The sequence below is a fragment of the Nyctereutes procyonoides genome, unplaced genomic scaffold, assembly GCF_905146905.1.
Source record: "Nyctereutes procyonoides isolate TBG_1078 unplaced genomic scaffold, NYPRO_anot_genome, whole genome shotgun sequence".
Lineage (NCBI taxonomy): Eukaryota > Metazoa > Chordata > Mammalia > Carnivora > Canidae > Nyctereutes > Nyctereutes procyonoides.
In genome coordinates, this window is record NW_026575122.1 from 4674022 (window position 1) to 4697076 (window position 23055).

The 23055-nt window shown below is 35.7% G+C and overlaps 1 long non-coding RNA gene across 1 annotated transcript; it reads left to right on the forward strand.

Annotated features, from left to right (window-relative positions):
* Window positions 1-68: 68 nt before the first annotated feature.
* On the forward strand, window positions 69-12015 carry LOC129516965 (uncharacterized). Its single transcript, XR_008665909.1, has 3 exons — window positions 69-163; window positions 9702-9806; window positions 11802-12015. It is a non-coding gene; the product is annotated as an uncharacterized LOC129516965 (long non-coding RNA).
* Window positions 12016-23055: the final 11040 nt, after the last annotated feature.

Sequence of the window (23055 nt, forward strand, 5' to 3'; positions counted from 1 at the left end):
AGTAACTGTAGATTAACGTAACAAACACATTCATTTTCAAAAATAATTTATTTCCATGGTTTTATTCAGTATTTTCAGATAACTCCAGCATAAAATATTCAGAAACAAGTTTCTTCAAAAAAGTGATCGCCAACTGTACACAGGAGAGATTGGGCACGGACAAGTGAGTAAGTGTGCTGTGGCATTTCATAGCTTATTTGTTTTCTTTAATCTTTGTATATCCTAAATGTCCCAGTTTTATCAGCCTACATGGAAAATGTCTTTACACCTACGTTACACTCCAATCCCGAAACTCTGTTAAATAACAAAAATTAAACTGAACAAGTTTTAAGGATTTAATTGGCTTTGTTAAATGAATCAAGAAATATTGTATCTAGCAAATAGGGTGCTACAGAGAGGGAAAGGTTTTCAAAGGCAGGACAAGGAAGTCATAAACAGAAAAAGAAAAAAAAAAGGATTGTTTTGGGTGAAGTCACCCTCCTTTGGGGACAAAAGGGCCTTATTAGGTGAACTAAGTCTTCTTCCTTTGGGGGATGGAGAAGGCCATGTCACACATTACCTTATTGGTTCTGACCAAAAAATTCCTGATGGACTGGTTAAGACTGCATTTCTAGGGGAGATTGGAATTAGATTAGATATGAAACCCAGTTGGTGGTTTCACCTAGCATAAGTGACTCCACTTAGTGCCTATAGTTTGTTTGTTGTTGTTTTTTAACAATTACCATCTCTTGACCACAAAGTCTCCCATCCCCACCTTCATCTGAGTATTTATGGGTACTGCTCGCTGGTTCTTGTCATAACTTAGTGGACTGGGCTTCTTGCCCCAGGCACAGACATATCCACAGACACTTTACGAGTAATGTCTCCTCTCTTAGGAGCTGGAATTCTCTTGTTACATCTGTCAAGAGAGAAAAATTCTATCTACTATCTTACTTTTTGTGGGGTCCCTTAGCACATTTGAATAAAGCCCAGGGTCTTGCCATCAAGGGAAATAGCTCTTTCAAGTACCACACAGTCCCCTCCTATGCAAAGCATGCAGATGCCTTTAGAACTGGTATTTGTCTCCAAGCCATACTCTGAACTATCAACTCTGGAGAGTTCAACTCTCCAGAGTTCAACTCTGGAGCCATGTTTAAAGTGTGGATGATTGCGCTAGATAATATTCTCTCTTAGAGCAAATCCAGTATCAGAAACTCCATAATCTCCCATATACAATGACTGCTGCAAGGGCCTGTATTAAAATTGTGTTTGTCTAAATGCCAGTAGCAGGCAAAGTCCAAGTCTTTGCTCTACCCAGGCCAATCTTAAAAATATCTACTTATCAATGATGCAAATAGATATCTAATAACTCCCCTAAATAGAAGTACTTCACTCCCAGATCTAACCCATTAATTTTGGCTTTTTATGATGAGAAATTTTATAGTTGTAACTCGTATCAGAAGAGTGATTGTTGATGTAAAAAAAGAAAACATTCTCGTGTAAAATGCTTCTTAAATTGAACCTGCCAGCATAAATTTCCCAAATGAGAGCCAAACTGCCCAGTTTCATATCCTTTCTCATGAGCTTACTGCTGAATGGCCCTGGGCAAGTGTGTTATTTAGTTACCTCTTGCTGTGTAACAAATAACCACAAGATTAGCAGCTTGAACCAACACATAGATATACTCTCACAATTTCCATGGCTAAGAACTCTGGGCATGCTTTAACGGGTTCTGTGCTTCAGGGTGTTTCACAAGGCTGAAACTCAAGGCGTCAGCCAGGGCTGCCTCACTTGACACTAGACGAGGAAACGATGTACTTCAAAGCTCACTTCATTGTTAGTAGGATTCTCTTCCTCATAGGTTATTAGACTGAAGACATCAGCTTCTTGCTAGCTATTAGCTGCAAGCCACTCTCAGTGCCTTGGCACATGGTCTTCTCCATATGGCAGCTTACTTCATCAAAGCTAGTGCAAGAATCAATAGAGGGAGACTGATAGCAAAATAACAGTTATAATCTTATGTAACCAAATACAGAAGTTATATCTCAACACTTTTTCCATATTCTGTTGGTAAGAAGCAAGTCACATTTCCTACCCACTTGTAGCAGGAGGTGGGGATAACAGGAAGCCATCTAAGAGTCTGTCTACCAAAATAAGTCACTTAACTTATTTGCGTATTCCCCCCCCCCCAATATATAAAGTGGGGAGGCTAATGAGTAATAGGATCTACCACATAGATTTGTGAAGATTAAATCAGCTGATCAACTAATATATGTTTAAATAACTGTGTTTGTTACATAGTATATACTCAATAAAAATTAATTATTTGCATTCTTACTCATGTATCATAAACTTAAATCACGCCAAATTTTGGCCATACTCACAGGCTCTTTTCTTTGATCATGCAATTACCTTCATCATGTTTGCCTCTTTCCTCAAATCTAATTTAGAATCATCTTATTATCCATCAAGGCCTGCTCAAATAACACTTTTCCCAAGATTTATTTCTAAGTTCCCATAGCTGTAAATCTGTTTCTTCTCCACTATAAAACTGTACTTCATTTGCAGAAGTGGTTGTTTTCTGCCTCATATTTATAACCACGCATGCCTCTACCCACAAAACAGTAAACTGTTTGATTTTAGGGATTCTGTTGTTGATGATTGTATCACTATGATGGGCAGACATTCAATAAAGATTCATTGTGTTGAACCAAGAATTAGACTGGTTTAAAATTTTGTCATTGATCAGATCAATCAAAGAAAGTGTTAGAAGGAATCAGTATAAATTGAATAAGATATAAGGAATTAGCCTGTTGTTATAGGAAAAGATAAAATTTACTAACCTGTAAAAGATAAAATAAAACTAACCTGTCAGGATTGACACTTTATTCCAAATCATATCTACTTGCTAAATTATTGTACTTGCAAAGTCCTTATGAGATATTGAATAACTCAAACTCCTTTTCAAATAAGAAGACTTGAACTCTCATTCTTCTCATGAAAGAAACTGTTATGTTTCATAAAAAGCTTATAAAGCTTATAACAAGGGAAATTTGGACCAAAATTTCAAACTATGACACACACAGAGTTAGCCCTTCCTGGTCATATCTCTGTGTACTTACCCCAACTGTCTAGAAGCATCATTTAACCTCTTTCATTACTTCCTCCATATCTAACCACTCCTAAAGTAGTCACATGTTATCTTCCATGACTTTGCCATAATACCTCCAGATTCAGTGTCAAGCAGAAGCATTCAACTGACAAACCTCAGGTCTGTGGTCTCCTTACACTTCAGTAAGATTGTGACTTCCATGTTGAGGATTTTTCTTAAATAGGAAAGAGGTTGGCTGCCAGGTGGACAAAAATGACCAAAGATTCATTTTACTCTATTAGTTTTGAATATAATATTTTTCTACATGGTCACATATTCTTCATCACCATGATAATACTCCCCTTGAAGTTTAAAGATTAAAATTTTAATCTAGTCCATTAAGTAGATGTATAATGAAAAAATAAATTAGTAATAAAAAATTTTCCACAAAGAAAAGCCCAGAAACAGATGGCTTCACATGTGAATTCTACCAAACATTTATTTAAAAAAAAAAAAGAAATATTGTATCTATTTATTTGAGATAGTGAGCAAGAAAGAGAGAGAGAGAGCATGAGTGGGGGGGGGGACAAGCAAACTCCCCACTGACCAGGGAGCCCAATGTGGGCTCGACACCAGGACCTTAGGATCATGACCTGAGCTGAAGGCAGATGCTTAACTAACTGAGCCATCCAGGCACCCCTCTACCAAATATTCAAAGAGGAATCAACACCAACTCTTTCCAAACTTAGAAAAAAAAAAAAAAGAAAGGAAGAAAGAGGAGGGATAACTTTACATCTCGTTCTGTGAAGCCAGAATTATCTTGCTATCAAAGCTAGAAAAATACATTGTAAGAAAAGGAACATATACACCAATATCCCTTATGAACATAGATGTAAACACACTTAACAAAATATGGTAAATCAATTCCAGCAACATATAAAAAGAAGTAACACCATGATTAAGTGGAATTTATCCCAGAAATGTGAGTTTTGTTAATATACAAAAATCAGTCAATGTAATACATCATAGTAATAAAATAAAGAACACTATATGATTACCTCAAGAGATACAAAAAAAGGCACTTTACAAAAATCCAACAACCTTTCATAATAAACAAGGAGTAGAAAGGAATGCCCTCACCATTATAAAGAGCATCTATGAAAAACTCAAAGCTAAAATCATACTCTATAGTGAAAGACTGAATCCATCCATCTTAAGTTTGAAAAAAAAGGCAAGGATCTCTGCTCTCACTTCTATTCAAGATTGTACTGGAGGTCAGTTAGGCAAGAAAAAGTAATAAAACCCAACTGGATTGGAAAGTAAAAAGTTAAAGTGTATCTATTTGAAGATGATATTACCTTTCATAGAAAATCCTAAGGTATCCACTAAAAAGTGATTATATCTGATAAATGAGTTCAGCAAGTTTGGATATGAAATCAATGTGGAAAAATCAAATGGATTTCTATATACTGGCAATGGGCAACCCAAAAATGAAATTAAGAAAATAATTCCATTTATAATAGAAATAAAATATTTCAAAAAAATTAACAAAAGATATACAAACTAAGTGTGAACACTGTAAACTATAAAACATTATTGAAATAGATTAAAAGTAGGAAAGATACACAAATGGAAAGATATCTCATGATCATGGAACTTAATACTGTGAAGATGGCAATACTTCCTAAGCTGATAAACAGATTTAACATAATCTCTATCAAAATCCTTGCTATACGCTTGCAGAATTGAAAAACTGATCCTAAAATACACATGGAAACCAATCAAGGGACTCAGAATAACCAACAAATTTTTTGAAAAGGAAACAAAGGTGGAAGACTCATGATTCCAGGTTTCAATGCTTAATACAAAACAACAGTAAACATGACAGTGTGTTACTGGCATCAGGCTAGACTCAGATTAATAAAACAGAAGTGAGCATCTTGAAATAAACCCGTAAGGTTATTGTCAATTTTTTACAAAACTGTCAAGATAATTCAATGGAGAAAGAAGAGTCTTTTCAATAAATTATGCTGGGATAACTGGATACACATGCAAAATAAATAAGTTAGACCCTTACCTTGTAGCGTATATAAAAATCAACTCAAAATGGATTATAAATATGAATATAAGAGCTCAGGCAATGAAACTCTTGGAAGAAAACAAAGAAGTAAGCTTTTGTAAGCTTGGATTAGACAATGGCTTCTTAGATGTAATACCAAAACAACAAAAGAAAAAATAGACAAATTGGACTTTAGCAAGTTCAAAAACTTTTTTAAAGGGTATCAGCAAGAAAGTGAAAAGACATTCATGTTATTGGAAAAAATATTTACAAATTATGTATCTGATAAGGAATTCATGTCTGAAATATATAAAATACACTTACAACTCAAAAATAAAAAGACAAATAATTGAAAACTTATGTCTGCACAAAAACTTGCACATAGATGTTTATAGAAGCTTTAAAAGAAAAAAAAGAAGCTTTATTCATAATTGTCAGAATTTGGAAACAAGTGAGATATCCTTCAGTAGGTGAATGGATAAACTGTGGTACATGCAGATAATGGAATATAACCCAATGCTCAAGAGAAAGAAACAATCAAGCCATGAAAAGATATGGGAAAACATGAAGTGCGTATTGCTCAGTGAAGGAAGCCAATCTGAAAGGCTGTATACTGTATGATTCCAACGATATGACACCCTGGAAAAGGTGAAACTATGGTGACAGGGAAAAGATAAGTGGTTTCCAGGGGTTTGGGGGAGGATAGCTGAATAGGTAAGTAGAACACAGAGGGATTTTAAGGCAGTGAAAATAATGGACAGATGTCATTACACATTTATCCAAACGCAAAGAAAGTACAACACCAAGAGTGAACCCTGTTGTACACTATGGACTTGGGATGATTAGGACGTGTCAATGTAGGTTCATCAACTTTAACAAATGTACTGTCTGGTGGGAGATGTTGAGAATGTGGGAAGCGATGTACCTGTGGGAGGGAGAGGGTATGTGAAAGATCCCTGTACTTTCCCCTCAATTTTGCTGTGAACCTAAAACTGCTCTTTTCAAAAAAAGCCAATTTGAAAAAAGACCAATCAATGACAAATTAGAAAAGGAACTGAAAAGGCATTTTTACGAAAGCGAGGTATTCAAATGTTTAATAAGCACACAAAAGTATGCTCACCGCTATTAGCCATTAGGGAAATGAAATCAAAACCACAATGAGATACCATTCCAATCCCTAGCTTGGTTGAAATAATAAAAAAAAAACAACAATAACAAGTGTTGTCAAGGATGTGGAAAATGGAAATATAAAAGGGGCACCTCGTGGCACAGTTGGGTAAGTGTCCGACTCTTGCTTTTGCCCAAGGTTGTGATCTCAGATGGTGAGATCAAGCCCCTCATCAGGCTCTGTACTCAGTGTGGAGTCTACCTAAGTGTCTTGCTCCTTCTCCCTCTGCCTCTTTCCCCCTGTGCATTCTCTTTCTCTAAAACAATAAATAAATATTTTTAAAAAAGAAATGTAAAAGGAGGGCCACTTTGAAAAAAAAAATGTTCCTCAAAATCTTAAGCATAGAGTTACCATAAGATCTGAGAAGATCCCTTCTAGGTATATGCCAGAAAAATGGAAACATTTACCCACATAAAAACCTATACAAAATGTTCATATTGTTATTCACAATCCACATGGCAGAAACAACACCAATGTTTGTCAGCTGAAGAAAGGATAAACAAAATATGGTATATTCAAAATATGGCCTATTATGTGTGAATAAGGGATCATTTAGCGATAAGAAGAAATGGAGTATGATATAATATATGGTACAATAAAGCTGTTAAGACAATTCAATTGTAGGATGTAGGATAGACCTAGAGAGAAAGGGAAATTATATATCTATGCTAAAATTTCTTTTTTTGCTTAATACTGTGTGCTTTTTAACTGCTAAGCTGCCATATGTTTATCCACTGAAGATTATTCCAACTCCTGTTTGACCAAGTAATTTAAAAATAATTAGTTTAATTCATTCTTTTAATTCTGTGGTTTCAAAACTAGTCATGCCTGTCAAGCTTGTCAAACCATCACCAAATACATGTGCAAGCAGATTGAAATATATTTATTGACTTTAGCAAAAAGTGCAACAGATTCCTATTAATTACTGGAACCACATTTCTGTGAAGCTTAGAAATATATTAACCAAATTATGTAAAGTAGAATACAACCATTCTAAATTTCAGAATAAACCATTTGCTTTGCCAAGAGCAAGAGAAAAATGACAGCCGTAGCAGAACAATAGAAATCGTTGTACCCCCACCTCAAGTTCAGTTACGTTCTTCCTGTAAAAATAACTAGTCTTTTTTTAAAATGCAAAGAATGAGCTCCTAGATGTTTCTAAACTGGAAAAATAGTCACGGACAATTTGTTTCAAATATCATGAGGCTCTGCTAGCCTATCCAGTAATGATCCATTTATTTGTTAGCCACCTGGGAACTGTGGGTGGTGTGGGTTGTCCAACTATCTTTTGATTATGTCCTTGGAAAGGAGTAGCCGGTGCCATGCCAATGTTCCTTTGGTATTCTCTTAATGCCAAATAGATCATGTTTTAAATCCCTGTCAGTCTCATCCCTTCATACAGATGAATTCAACCCATAGTCATTAAATAAAACTGTGACACATAGAGTTACTGCCGTGTTCACAAAACCATGACCAGAACAGAAAAATGTGTATCAGAAGGCAGCGAGCTCTAGTCTTCCTTGTTCTCTTCTAAACTGCACATCATATCTATATAACTGAACCACAAGCAGCAAAGTGGTTGTACTCCTCCTCTCCCAGGGTTCTAGTAAGAATTCCCCAAATGAATCAGATTGATGAACTATTTCAGCTGTAAAAAACATAACGTAGGACGCACAGCATAGTCTCATTTATTTTTTAAGGAAACTTGCCTGGTTAGTCACAAGTCTCCATATCTCACGCTGATTAACTTAATTCGCTGCTTTTAAAATGTCATATATCTACCCAGAGAACTTTGAATCGAGTTTAGCCTTAAGAAGCGAAACTAGATGGAGTAACGAAATCAACTACCCTATCAGGATCTTACAAAATGTCTTTGATATCCTTTAAACTTTATTCATGCAATCATAGAATAAAAATGACAGTGTTTATATTGAACTATATACATAATTTAATTCTGAGTAAGAAGAAAGCAGATGAATAGGGGAAAACATCTTATTTTTCTTCTTGTTCTAGGTATATCAACAAATTAAATGCAGATTTATTTTCAAATTTTGTAGTAGACTAACTTCTAGAGCAAAGCTTAGGAGAAACTGATACTTTAAATTAAAAACAATAGTTCAATCTCTCACTGATTAAATCAAGAATCGTTTGTCAAGTTGCCTGTACGTCAGATACTATTCATAGATAACTTTGGATATTAACTGTACGGCCCATTTAATAGTACTGAGAAAATTAACATTAGAGTGTTCCTTTGTGGCAGGCACTGCCTACCACTATTCTTATTTTAGGGATAATGAAACTGAAACCTAGAGAGGCTGAGAGAGTTGCCCAAGGCCACGCAGCTAGAAAAGCAGCCTGGCTCTGAAGCTCTCCTGCTTCACCACTAGGCCATTCTGGCCGTTGTGTCTCTCACCTAAACCTGCTGCTGCTCTCTCTCCACTTGCCCCTCCCTCTTCAGGGAGGGAAACGTGCAGCACTTTGGCTTTACAATTGTCTCCCATTTCTTCATAGTTTTGGACTTGTCCTTTCTATTTTTCTTCTCAACCCTGTTGTTGGCTGAAGCATCCCTATTTTTACATCATGTTGATATCAGATACATCCCAGAACCCTAATCCTGGATGATGCCTTCATTAACTGATCTTGATTTTTTTCATTTTTCCATGAGACTTGTGAGGCTCCAAAATGCTAATAAGCTTATGCATTTGGCAGATGTGTCTGAGTCATCAGTGATTGGACTAGTTGGAACAACTAGCTAAAGATACTCATCTTGGTGTTTGTTCATCCCGACAGTTTGTGGCCTTGGCGTAGAGAGCGACTCATATGTCAGGCAGGAGTAATTTCAGTCAGTATTCTTTAGTGATGTCTCCAGAAAACCATCGAATTTCCCAAGGGCTGTGATCATATTAGTCACACTTGTCAGATTAAGTCGTATTTCTTTTCTAAAACAAAAAGCAAGAGATACTGTAAACCCTAAGGCATATATCCTTCAACAGCAACAAAAGATGTTCATAGACTTGGTGGAAACTCAATTCTATCGAAAGTAAGCAATGCTTTATACTGTGAAACTTTATACTGTGAAACTTAATCAAAGGAAGCAAATGTGCTCTTCATTGAAATGTGGAAAAGTAACATGTAATAGCTCTTAAAGAATCTATTAAGAATAGATTAATAGATTGATCTATTAATTTAAAATCATTTTTAATGATAATAATTTAAAATCATTTTTTAAATCATAAGATTACTTAAAAATACTACTGTGAATTTATAAATAGTTAATATTTTTATATCCTTCCTTGTTTTTTATCTTTTTTCTTCAGAAATGAATTGTATATGTTTCAAAAATATTCTTTAACCTATGCTGAGATATTATTAATTAACAGTATTAATGTTCTACATTTTTGTAGCAGGAGATAAAGAGCCTACACATCTGTTTGTCATCTTAACTCCACAATAACTCAGGGGAGCAAGAGGACTCTGGGGGACTCATGGATGTGCATGACCCATACAAGGTCAGTCTGCTAGGAGGCAGCAGAGCCAGGTGGAGAACATACTTCCCCAGCCCCTTAAATTGGTGCACTTTCTATCCATTGGTTTTTCCCTAAATGCATGAGGGAAGAAAGAAGCCGTAGGTAACCCCTGTAATTTCTTTGCTGTTGATTCAGTGGCTCAAAGACTCGAGTATATGAGAATTACCACAATTCTCAATACTTTGTTTAAAAGTCAGGTTTCGGGCCAAAGACTCTGCATGTGCGTCTGTGATTCAATTGCTAGTTCAAAAGCCAAAAGTTAAAAAAAAAATGACTGTGTTCTAATTTGGCCATAACTTTTTAGTTTCAGTAGGCAAAATTTTTTTAAGTTTATTTATTTATTTATTTAGTTAGTTGGTTCGGGGGAGGGGCAGAGGGAAAGGGAGAGAGAGAATCCCAAGCAGACTCCCTGGTGAGTGCAGAGCCCCACCTAGGGGCTCCATCTCCCCACCCTGAGATCATGACATGAGCGGAAATGGAGTCAGACGTTTAATCCACTGAGCCACCCAGGCACTCCTTCTGTAGGCAAATCATAGGGGTTATTAGACCAGGAATCTGATGGGCAAACGTTGGAGTCTGAGCAGTAAACTCAAGGGCAGCTGCGGAACTCGAGTGGGGAGAGTCATTGCATTGCGAAGACTGCCTTTTGGATGTACCACAACTGGTTTTTCTTTTTCTTTTTTTTAACTTAAGAAAATTTGGGCTGCAGATTTGGAAGCCAGTTTCCTCATAACATTTTCAATCCCTACAAAAGCCCCAACATTTGGAAGAAATGTCGGTTACGTGTCATTTTTGACACTTCTAATCTTTGTCCCTGAAGGAAATTGGCAATGAAAAGAATGAAACAAATTTCCAAAATCCAATAATCGAACTAAGTTTAACTTCTTCCTAGAAACAGGGAAGCCGTTTTCAGAATTCTTTTCGAGCCATTCATTTTCTTAATATTTGTTTCAGATTTTCCTCTATTGGAAGATATTTTTTCTAGCTATATAATTAATGATTTTGAGATATTTTCTGGGTTCACCTCTAAAAGTGGTCATCTTTGAAATTTAGGTATTAAGTTTATACCTTACTGTGATTACATCAGAAGCAGATTTAGTTTTATTAGATGTTGTAATTACTCCTTTTAAGGTTTGCTATTTAGTTAAATCATAAAACTTGAAATTGAGAATGTGATTTTAAACTGTCATTTCTGTGTACACAAAACATTTTTGTTACTGACCTGTCACTTTACTGAAATCTGCTATAATTGACCGACTTAGCATTTTTCAGAAATTATCAGGCTGCTTTCAACACAACTATAAGCTCCTCAAGTTAAGAGTCTCTGTCTGATGTATGGATGAGATCTCCCTCCTCAGCATGTTGAATACATAGAGATTGTTAGTAAATATCCATGTAATTATTTTCTGTTCTAAGATTTTTGAAGACACACAGAGCAGCAATCAGATTCTGAATCTTCCACTTACTCATTTTCTCACTTTAGACAAATTAGTCAACCTCTCGTTTTCTTCATCTGTCAAGTAGGAATAAAAAAAGTACTGCCTTCCTAGAGCTAGCTTGAGAATTAAATGTAAAGCATTTTACATGGGGCCCAAACCATACTAAGTGCTCAGTTGAAGTTCGCTATTTTGGGTGACCACATGCACATTATAATGGCAGACTATTGGGCAAAACCCAAATGTGCACGTAGAGGAGATTGAGTGAAAATAGATTATATGTATGTGGAGTATTACATATAATGCAACATTATACCATCATGAAAAAGGATTAAGAAAGTACGTCCGGTACTGATAGGGAACTCACTAAGCAAAAGAAATGCTTTTCCACTACAGAAAACGGTATGGAGGATGCTCAAAAAACTAAAAATAGAACTACCATGTGATCCATGTGGATCCACCCAGATTCCACTTCTGGGTGTATATCCAAAGGTAACAAAAACACTAACTTGGGAAGATAACTGCTCCCCTATGTTCATAGCAGCTCTATTTACAATAGCCGAGACACGGACACCACTAAGGACCCATCGATGGATGAACAGAGAAAGAAGTTGTGCGAGATACACGATGGAATATTTGGCCACACGAAATGAGAAAATCCTACTATTTGCAACAACATGGATAGAACTTGAAGGCATTCTATTAGTGAAACAAATCAGACAGTAGAAGACAAATACCGTATGATTTCATTTATACAGGGATTCTAAAAAAATAACAAAAAACCCTAAGAATTAAAGTCATAGAAAAAAGGGATTAAACTTGTGGTTATCAGAGGTGGGAGGGGGAAGTAGAGAAAAGCGGTCAGAAAGTTCAAACTTCCAATTATAAGATAGGTCAATATTAGGAATGTGATGACGCGCAGGAGGGCTATAGCTAACACTACTATAGGATACATGTTCATGGTAAGAGAGTATATTTGAAAAGTTCTCATCACAGGAGAAAATTTTTTTCCTTTCTTCTTTTCTTCTTTCTTTTCTTTTTATTGTATCTACATGAGGAGATGGACGCTGGCTAGCTGAGCCTATTGTAGTGATCATTTCACAATTTACAGAAATCAAGTTTAAGGGGCCCATCAAGCTGCAGGGCACCTTAAACTTACGCAGTGACATCTGTCAACTATTTCTCAATAAAGGTGGAAAAACATATTGTTATCTAAAAAACGAAACAAAATGTAGTGCAGAATGGGTATATATGCCACCATGTGAAAAAAAGAAAGGTGGTGGTGGGGGTATTATATATATCTCAGTGTGCTGGAGAGATCACAGAGATGAAGCAGCTGCAAACTCTCATCTTAAGGGGTTTATTGTCTGTAAGTGTTAAAAACAGCTTGATCGTTTCTGAGTAACAGAGGAAAAGTATACACACATATATAATTTGTACATATTTGCTTTGCGTATACATAAAATATTTCTGCAAAGGTACAAAAGGAAATGATGCCGTATATTGCTCAGGGGAAGGAAAACTGGGGTCTCGGAGACAAAACTAGGAGGGTGATTTTTCCCTGTCTTCACTTCTGAATTGTTTGAATTTTGAATCAACAGCATATAGTATTTATTCAAAATTCTAATGCGTGTAATTAAAATTGTTTGGAACGCCAAACTGAGGAGAGCATTTGAACCAAGACTGTAATGAAAAGTGATAATGATCCCTAAAGAAATTATTCTATCATTCATTAAAAAAAAAAAAAAGCCACTCAGTGATTGCAGACAATGGTCTCTTAGGAAACGGTTAAAACTTTTAACATATTTCTATGGAAAATGTAATAGGCAAAACCAAAAAGTCTTCCTTTTATTTTTATTGGTTTTATTTTTTCCTCTTGGTCCCACAGTAGAAATAGTCTGCATATTTTCATGTAATGAGTACCTCTGGTAATGCCATATATCTCACCTTTATTGTACTGTCCTTAAATAATTTATTGTATTTAAATGAACACTTCAATCTTTAGTGAAAGCTGACAAAGGCTGTCCACGCATAAGAATTTTTTTCCTGGAGCATCTACATTCCATCCACACCATACAATTATAAATGACCTGATTTTTATAGTATCTATGAAAAAGGAATACGTTATTATAGAGTCCAGTGTCAGAGTCCACTCAGAAATCACCATTTTATGTTCTCTCTGAAACAAACTGTGCACCTACAAGTAGTTTGAAGATCATCTCAGGCCTATATCAATGATTTTTGAAAGATAAGTCCGCTTTTGTTCCTATTTAAGAATAGTAAACATTAAAAAAAAAAGAATAGTAAACATTATTAGCCACATGGCAAGAACGATTGGTATAAGCGACCATGACTTTCTACGTGAGGCTTGTTCGAGAACCGCAAATGACATCTTTCTGTTTGATCTAGAAGAAAAGTCCCGGTGAACCAATACTGCCTCTTTCTTGTGACCAAGATTCATCTCATAATAGAATCCTTAAATGCTGGGCCTGAGAAGTGATGTTGCTTGTCAAAGCAAAGAGAAAAAATAGGCTCAATATAATTAATGAAATTAATTAATTTCATTAATTACAGGTGTCTCTGTGGGGAGAGGTAAACCACCTTCCATACACACTAAAGACTTCATACTTCTCTTTATAACGGAACATGCTAAATGCATTATATGGCAAAAAACACTTGTTCCTAGAAGCAGTTTAATCAATTCCGTTTTGATTTAATTCTAAAAGCATTACAGGATAAGGAAAGATTTTTAAACAAGATTCAAGTACACTCTAAAGAGCAAGTACTTTATATTTGACTCTATCAAATTAACAAATTTCTGTATTAAAAAGGATGCCCAAACCAAAATTGAGATATAAAAACATGTTAATTCATATAAAGCTCTTAGAACTTGTGTAGCACATTATAAGGGCTCAATATATGTTCATATGATCAGTATTTTTTTGCAGTGGAATCAGAAATACAAACTCAGAGGAAGGCTAAATCATGTTTTTCTTCAATAATATTTAACCAAGCTATACCTGCAGAAAAGTACACAAATCCCAAGTGTACAGCTTAATGAATTTCCACAAGGTGAGCACACCTGCCCAGATCAAGAAATAGAGGGCTGTCAGATTCCAGAAGGCCCTTCCTACCCCCACCCAACTGTTGCTGCTGCTCACTCCCCAGAGGTCACCCCTATCTTTACGTGCAATACCATGGTTCAGTTTTGCCTCATTTTGATCTCTATATGAATTGAACCATACAGTATATATTTATCTTAGTTTTGTATTCCATGTAAAAATCTACCACACACTTAGTGGCTTAAAATAGCACAAATTTAGTACCTCACAGTTTTCATGGGTTAAGAGTCCCATGTCCTGCAGCTGGATTCCCTGTTCAGGGTCTCACCTGACTGAAATCTGTCTGGATTCATAGGTTCTGAAGCTGACCTACATCAAGAATAAAGAAGTGCTCTGAGAGCCCATAGAGCCTTTCCAAAAATAACAGCATTGATTTTAGGTCAAATCTATTATAGAGTATGGCGCTATCTTTGAGACCGATATTAGACCCGCCTTTTTACAGGCCATAAAATGTATATTTATATATGTATAGGAAAAATTCTGAAAGACTTAGAAGTTGACCAAAATGTGTTCCTCTAGCTTACCCTTTCAGGCTTTCTCACTCTTTCATTGTCTTTGCACTATTTTTGCAATCCTACAAGTGGTAAGTGAGACCAACGCAAAGATTCTTCCCCACAGAAGTATACATTTGTTGTGTTAGGTGTGGAACTGATTATTACTTGTGGACAGACCCATTGTACATCTATTTGGAAACCTATTTCTGCATTCCTTACTTGCCTCTGTATGTGTGGTTCTGTAATTTTTTAAAATTTTTTATTTAAATTCCAGTTAGCATACAGTATAATATTAATTTCAGGTGTACAAGATAGTGATTGGACATTTCCTTACATCACCTAATGCTCATCACACCATACACCCTCCTTAATCCCCATCACCTGTTCCCCCCATCCCCCACTCCCCTCCCCTCTGGTAACCCTAAATTTGTTCTCTATGGTTAAGAGTCTCTTTCTTGGCTTGCCTTCCTCTCTCTTTTTTACCCCTTTGCTTAAGTGGGTTTTTTTTTTCTTAAATTCCACATATATGTATGGTTCTTTAAATATTCTTTTGAAATTGGTTTTAAGATCTTAATGATTTCATCATCAGTTTAGTTAAATATCTCTGACATACATTCATTTTACATTTATATGAGTCATTATTTTACCTTTAAAAAATCTATCCTTAAACATGACTTAATAATACTTTGATTACTGTGTATTATATATATATGATTTGTAAAATATGTATTTAATACATAAGTATTTAATTATAAGATATTTAAAAAATACTTATCCAGCTTCCATTAATAGAAGCCAGAAACAATTTTACACTGTGTGGATTCAAAGATTTATAACTATTCCAATTTCAAGATATATTTTAAAAATTTATTTTGAGGGCACCCCTGGTGGCTCAGCAGTTGAGCGTCTGCCTTCAGCCCAGGGCGTGATCCTGGAGACCCGGGATCGAGTCCCACGTCGGGCTCCCTGCATGGAGCCTGCTTCTCCCTCTGCCTGGGTCTCAGCCTCTCTCTCTGTGTCTCTCATGAATAAATGAATAAAATCTTTAAAAAAATTATTTTGAGTTCTTCGTCAGTAATGAAACAGACCTTTATGCTACTATTCCAATGGACCACAGAGTGCATTTTACAGGCTCCATCTATAATTTGGTAACAATGTACATTTAATAACATTATTAAATCATTTTAGTAGTTTCCCATGACTCTTTTGATAAAAACTCCATATCCCTAACTGGTCCCATGTTTCCTCTTCTGGATGTTTTCCACATTCCAGAAATACTGGCCTTTCTTCAGTCCCTCAAACTATGCATATATCCCTGAACTCCAAATCTTCACCCACGCTATTAGTTTTTCCCAGAAAGCCTTTCTCCACAACCTGCAATACTCCCTTTTATTTATTCCAGTCTTCCTTCCTTTCCCTTTCCTTTCCTCTCTTTCAGTTCGTCCCATCCTTCCCAACACCCCCAGAGCTTTACTCATTCCTCTTCAACCTTTAAAAATCAACTCAAGTTTCTCTCCCTCAAGCAAGTTTTCTTAATTCCACACCCAAAACAAATCAGTTCAATTTGTTGCATACTCTCAGCACCAGATTTTCCTCCTTCTTAGCACTTCACCCACTTTGTAATTATGTATTCAACTTTTTGGATAATTTAATTAACTTTTAAATGAAGGTCCAGGTCTGTTTGGCTCAGCTGTGTATCTGCAACTTCTAGTAAAAAAACTGACGGGTTATATGTACTCAATAAATACTTAACCTACATTGGCATCTCACTACTTTTCTTTGCCATGAGTTTGAACATGTGAAATTGTCACTTTACAACTATTTCTACATATTAATAACGATAATTTCTAAAGTTTCAATCAAATGACAAGATCTATCTAGACACAGTTATTTCAGATAAGGTGTGAATGAATTTTGGAGGTGATTTCTCCTTATGAGCATTGTTCAGCACTGATTAAAAATTATCTGGATCTTGGATTCAAATTCTGTACCTTACTATATAGTATTGTATGACTTAGGAAAAACTTCAAAAATCTTTCTGTGCCTTATCTTTGTCATTTATAAAGTGGGAAGTATATAAGTGTTTTCTTAAAAGGTAGTTGTGAGGATTAAATAAATTAATATATTGAAAGTAGTGAATATATTTAACTGGTATTAGTCCAGAGTAATGCTAGCTATTTTCTGAAAAATACTTTTTTGATCTGATCACATAAGAAATTCAAGTTTTTAAAAAAGAGAAAAATCCCTATCATCTAAAAGCTAGTAAATATTCAGAATCATTAGGGTTGTCAGTGATAGCTGTAAGGGGCTGGTCAGTCAATGCAGATCCTTTCTTTTGGAGGAAACAAACATCAATATTGCAATAAGCACTGATAACTGGTTATTTCAGTAGCAACATTTTCCCACATGATAGAAGGAGAAGGGAAATAAATGATCATTCTGTCATAATTTAACAATCTGTTTAGTAAAGTATAAACACAGGACCCCTCTTACAACCATACTCTATGGAATCTAGATGGTCTTGGATTAGTTTGGTTTCCTTATGATATGCTCTAAACACATTTGGGGTTTTTTGTTATTGTTTGTTTTTTAAAAGATTTTATTTATTTATTCATGAGAGACACAGAGAGAGGCAAAGATGCAGGCAGAGGGAGAGGCACGCTCTTTGCAAGGAGCCTGATGTGGGACTGGATCCCGGCACCCCGGGATCCCGGGATCCCTCCTTGAGCCTGAAGGCAGACACTCAACCTCTGAGCCGCTTACGCATCCCCTCTAAACACATTTGAATGGTGGTCATGAGGAACCCAAGAAAAAGCCCCTCAAACTGAAAGTGTTAACCTAAAATGTTCTCCAGATCACTAGCAATGCTAGTGTCAGTTATGTCATCACAAATAAGGCATCTACAATTAAGTTTGGAAAATGCTGTTTCTCCTCTTGATGTTTCCCAATAAACATTAATACATTAAAGCTCTAAGAAGTTTTTTAGCAGAGAAACATACTTGACTGGAAGCCATGGATGTCCAAATTTACTACTACAATAACTTTCTTGTTAAACATTTTAACACTTTGAAAAAACTAGTGTCCATTAAACACATTTAGGAAGCCCTGATTTTAGGTAGTCTCAAACTACATATATTAGAAAGTAAATTCCACTGAGGAAATTTGAAGATTTGATTGACTTTACTAATGATTCATGAATCAAGATCAAGTGATCTTAGCAGATAGACAGGAGCTCTGAGGAGCTGAACAAAATGGAAGGGTTTTATAGGCAAAAGAAGATAGATAAAGGAAGTTTCTAAAAATGAGTGGATTGTTTCAGGCAAAGTCACTTTCCTTTGGAGTGGTTGGGGTCAACCAAGCCGATTACCTTATTAATGCTGACAAGGTCATTCCAGCTTCAGTGATTAAAGGTCACATTCTTGAGAGAGGCTGAAATGCAATTAAGTTAGGTATTAGGTCTTGGTTTGTTGATGTGGGGTTTGGTACAACTGACTCCATTTGGCCCCATAGTTTCTTTCTTAACATACATAGTTAGAAAAATTCATAACATAGTTATTTAAGGAGAATTTATGGAATGGATTGTAAAACATGATATTTTTTGCTAGCTACAAAACATACAACTGTACTCCTTTATATTGCAGGTTATGGCAAATAGCTTCAAAGTAAAATTCCAAACTTCAAATTCAAAAAATAGCAACAATTACATAAAATTTTATTTAAACTCAGTATTTTGGGTTAGGGCTAACATTTAGAGCAACTTTAAACTAGTGAAAATAGTATATCCTGTGACAAGTGTACGCAAATAGGAAAACAGTATAGGAAAAAAAATCAGGTTAGAAAACTCTCCTTACATAATTCTCAATTCTAGTTCTGAATAATGATATGCATTCACTCACTTTCATAGTTTGGAAGATTTATCTAAAAACAAAGCTGCAAAGATTGTGTGTATTTCACCATTGGCTATATTGTCATGGGTTACTCTATAAATTTATTAAGAATTTGATGTACCTTTTTCTAATTTCTTTACACTGAAACATAATAGAAAATTTTTAAAACTTTGACAGTGATTGAAGCTGGATAACGTTACTTTTTTTTTAATAAAAAAAGTAAAAAAAGAAATGAGGAGACCCTTTAAGAGAAAAATACTTGCCAACCTTGAAACAACATTTGTTTTCATGCAGATATCATGGACTATTTAAGTGTGAGAGGTCTACTAATGACATGTGGCAAAGACCACTATTATCTACTAAATATTTCTGTTCAAGACATTAATTGTCCATGAAACATTCTTGCTCTCATTCTATAAAGTGAGTTGCTTTGGTAAATAGCTACCCAGTCAAGGATTTTTTTCCTAGCTTCTGTTCATCTAGGTGAGGCCATGTCATTAGTTCTGAACAGAAGAATGTGAGATAGGATGCCGTATGTCACTTCCAGGCCAAGGAGCCAGTGTCTTTCTTTCTGTGGACTGCCATGTGACCATCAGGCAGCTCTTCATCTTGTAAATTGTATGTAATTATTTGTGACACAGACATTCATGTTGCTTTCTAGGGTTTCCTATCTAAAAGTCTTTGTTGATCATTATGTCTGTTAAAAGCTTTCAGAAAAAGGTAAAACCATGATGCTCATAAAAATGAGAATTTGCTAAAGATTTTATTCTACTCATTGAATGAGAGAACCAGTCTCTCAGATATTATAACCAGCTCAAAGGAAAAGTAAAAAAACATAAAAATAAAAAAAAAATAAAAACAACAGCTGTATATGAAGTAAAAGAAATGCTGAAGTACATTGTAGAGGCAGGACTGTTTTTACAGGGAGAAGAGAGATGCTGAAATAGACAATTAAATCTCTACCAGACAAGACAGAAGAGGCATGTTTATTATTTACTACAATTTAAGAATTATCAAATAGCTTAAAGACAATGAAAATCTAGAATCAGATAATCTGGGAGGATATTTTATATATAGGCAGCACGTAGTCTCCAGTGAAACACAAATTGTTGCCTACATGTGGAAAGAGATGAATCTGAAGCCAACCTAATGTTTAATGCTTTTATGTAACCCATGTAAGGACAGCTTACACTGATACTTTTTTAAAAATTAAACGTTGTCTTTATTTTAAATGTATTGTCTTATTAGATGTGTCATTAAAGTGACACGTATATTACTATAATTTTTTTCAGTATTTTGATAACTGTGTTTGTATATTGTTTATTTTCTTTTTGATCTTCAGTATTTTCCTTTATGTATTTAAAAACATCTTTCTGAGAAGCTAATAGGATTCCATAGATTGCCAGAGGCAACCATGGCAAAAAATAGGCTAAGAATCTCTGCTCTAGTAGAAATAATTAGGATTTCATGTTAGTTATGTGAGTTATTTGCTGTGTTAGGTATGGCATTAAAAGAAAGGTATTAGCTCAGATGAGAATGGTCCAATTAACAAGGAAAGTTGAAAGTGAACAATCTAGAGATTAGGACCTGTTAGGGTTGGGAAAAAAAATGACTGCAACAGACACTGGTCTTATGATTTTAAAAAGCTTGAGCAATGGGGGTCCATTAAAAATATGAATTTGCCATACAAAAAAATTCAGATTGCCTCAATGTAATCACTATCAAGTTAAAAGAGAGAAGCTTTGGGGAGAAAAAAATAAAGCTGGCCTAAGAACCAATGTCTAAGAAAGAATATTTTTTTTATTGTGATGGCACATGGAACTTGAGACAAATAGATCAGAAGCTTACAAATTTTTGAAAATGTATTGCTAAAGAAACCGTCAGCCTACCCTTGACTCATTGAGCTTTCAAACAACTACCAGGCTCCCAAGCTTGCATTAATATGAAGGGGCTTGCAAAAGTAGTATACCACCATGAAGGGCACATATCCTCAAATCCACATCAGATGAGGCCATCAAGATAATGGACAAGACAGAAAAATCTCAGAAGATAATTCTGGACGGTGGTTGCAGGGGCCATGGAGAACAATGAACAAATGAGTTCCTTCCAGAAACAGAATCAAAGTCTGAATAAGAAACTTCTCCTCTTACCTGGGTAAAGGAACTCACAGTGCTGGCCTTCGGGTTTTCATCAGTTCTAAGGACAAGTAACTGTTATGTCTGCAATGCTTACTGTGATACTGTGATATAATAAGAAATTTATATTTTGGTCTTCATCCCTGGGTCCTGGCCAGAGCTCCTAAAACCTTTGTAATTTCCTAAGTGGTGAGGGATAACAGGAACATCTTACACAGAGCTCCTCAATCCTATTAAATTTCATGAGTGATAGGATCCTCTTTTGTTCTAAATGAGATGACTCAATAGTCTTCTGGGTGAGGGGCTGATTAGCAGAAAGATCAGATTTGATTAGAAACTTACGGGCAGCCTGGGTGGCTCAGCGGTTTAGCGCTTGCCTTTGGCCCAGGGCATGATCCTGGAGTGGTGGGATCGAGTCCCACGTCGGGCTCCCTGCATGGAGCCTGCTTCTCCCTCTGCCTGTGTCTCTGCCTCTATCTGTGTGTCTCTCATGAATAAATAAATATTTTTTTTTTTTGTCCTTGCTCTTTTACTATATATTGGGTGTTGTCAAGGTGGAGGATTGAATAGAGAGTTTTCCTTTTAGTTCATGTGTTGCCAGAGTGCAAAGGAGCATACCCACCCCTGCTGGATAGAATCATTCACCCAGAGATTTTGAACTCAGCTGGATGAAGTAGCTGGTGGACAATTTTGGTTTCATCCCTTAAAGAAGGGTTGACTCTTTAGCAACACAACTGACCCTCGAGCAACACAGGGGTTAGAGGCACTGATATCTGCAGTTGAAAATCCACGTGTAACTTTTAATTCACCAAAAACTTAGCCACTAAGAAGAGCCTACTGTTAACTGAAAGCCTTGCTGCTAACATTAACAGTCAATTAACACATATTTTGTATGTGACATGTATTACATATGTATTTTACAATAAGCTAGAGAAAAGAAATGTTAAGAAAATCATTAGGAAGAGAAAATACATTTATACTGCTGTCCTGTATTTATCCAAAAAATCCACATATAAGTCAACCCATGCAGTTCAAACCTCTGTTGTTCAAGGGTTCATTGTATTTTTTGTAGGAGAAAAAAATATTTGGATGCTGATTTGCTGTCAAGAAAGGCAGAATGTGGCAGAGATGACTAACTGTGTATCAAAGATTCATTCTCCTTTTAGCTCAGGGTTATTGTGCTGGTGAGCAGCTTTTCAGCTGGAGATAATATTTCCAGCTTGTATTGCATGTGCACGGGGCCATGTGATTAGTTCTTATCAGTAGAACAAAAGAGAAAGGTTTGTGTGTCATTCTGGGCAGAAAATGTCATCTCGGTTCATCCGCATATGCTCTCAACTGCATGCAGAATGTCTTCAGACCTTCTGAATCTAAGGATGAGGGTAGAAACATAATAAAGAAGAATCTGAGACCTACCTCATTACCAGGAGGAAGGACGCTTTTGGGACCCTCCGAATTACACTGCTTATGTGAATGAGAAATAATTTTTCTATTACTATATCAAGCCATAAAAATTTGAAAATTTGTTTGTGAAAGCAGCTAGTGTCATAACAACTGACACATTACATAGTGGAGATTCCAGGTGGGCAGTTTGATATGAGTCTAGAGTTCAGAGGAGAAGTTGGGAGGAGAGATCTAAATGAAGAAGTTAATATTATGTGTTAATATGTTTGTAAAGATATGCAACTAGAAACTACTGAAGGAGAGAGAGTATTTAGATGTGACAACTAAGATCAAGGTTCAGCTTTGAGAATTCCAATATTAGAGGTTAGTTAGAGAAGGTAAAATCTGCAAAGGAGCTCTGGGCTGCCTATGAAGTAGAAAACAAGAGATAGTTGTATCCTAGATGCAGAGAATAAATTATTTTGAGGAGCAAAGAGTGGTCAGTGATTTCCAACACTGCTGAGAGCCCAATCAAGGTAAGACTAATGAATAGGCTATTGAGTTTAGGAATAATAGGAAATTATAGGAAATAATAGTAATAGGAATAGGAAATAATAGGAATAGTAATAGGTAAACTGTTTGAGTAATAGGAAAACTGTTTGAGACCATCGCAAAAACAGTATCAGTAAATTTGATGGAATTAGAAGCTTGATTTGAGTAGCTTCATGAATAAACAGGAAGGATGGAAATAAAAATATAAAGTTAAGGGGACCA